Consider the following 1,290-nt stretch of genomic DNA (forward strand, 5'->3'; position numbering starts at 1 on the left):
GGTTCAACTTAGAACATTTTTCAATGAGTCCAGAATGCCCTTAAAAAATGTTCATGATTTAGGAAAAAGGATGAAAACCTTAACCAGAGATGATGCATATTTTTCCAGGCCATTTATGGCCATTGAATTAATGAATATTCTATTTGAGTTGGAGCAAATAATATTTATAAATAATTTTATAGCTCCAAATTTTTTGCAATTATTTGAGGGCCTCTGAAATAATTGAGTTGATGCCCACGAAAATTGTGGAATCAACAAAAATGGTTTACCATTTTTACTAAATCAAAACCATGGTTTTGGGTACCGGGCAGAAAATTCGGATACCGCCCGGTACCCACTACCCCACGAGAATGCTGCATATCGAGCAAAAAAAAAATTTGAATTTTTTGAATTTGAACGGCTACATTGAGGTCAAGTAGAGCAGGAACTTCTCTAAATCAAGTAGTTGTCTGTGGTCTGGTGGTATGTATAGAGCCCACTTACCTCAAACACACCGGTAGGTCGCTAGTACGAGAATCGAACCCACGACCTCACACACGTTGAAGAAGCACGGGGAGAACCTACCACTGCACCAACACCGACTTTGTAAACTTCTTGAGCTCCGAACTAATATATACCTAGCTCGGAAAATTTTGAATCCAAATTATGTTTCAAAAATTCGAGCGGTTTTTCCTCGGAATTTTGCGGTAACCGCGGTATTCGCGTTTGTCGCCCACCCTCGGAATTTTGTTGGGATTCGGTAGCCAAAACGTTGATCAAAACAGAGGCAAAATAAATAGAAAACAGAAAAAAAAGGGAAAAGGGAACTAACTTGGCGGCCTGGCACTGTGCAGCCCATATTGCTGAAGTGTCGGCCATCCCTAACCTCTGGCCAGACCGGGGCAACATTCCGGACAAGCCATCGAACTCCACACATCGGAGGAGGAAACCATACTTGCCATCAACGTACCTAAAACCAACACACGATTCATCATCTTCCAGATGTCGTCGATGCAGACCACAATCTGCATCCACTCCTGAACTACCTCCCAAGCCCCGCACCAACGCTGAAGCAAACGTCATCGCAATGACGGAGTCCGAGGACACAGGTCCACCACGAGGATGCCGCCGCCGCCGCATCATCCTCGCTTGAATAGACTAGATTCCAAATCCATCCCCAACCATAGGACCTGCCTCGTCGGAGTAGGATCTGAAGAGACTATTTAGCGCCGTCATCACCGCTGCCGAAGCCAAGATGATGAACAATCCAAAACAAAGCTACTTTGACTTAAAACTATCCACACGCGTGGA

The sequence above is a fragment of the Triticum dicoccoides genome, chromosome 7B (assembly GCF_002162155.2).
Source record: "Triticum dicoccoides isolate Atlit2015 ecotype Zavitan chromosome 7B, WEW_v2.0, whole genome shotgun sequence".
In the NCBI taxonomy this organism is placed as follows: domain Eukaryota; kingdom Viridiplantae; phylum Streptophyta; class Magnoliopsida; order Poales; family Poaceae; genus Triticum; species Triticum dicoccoides.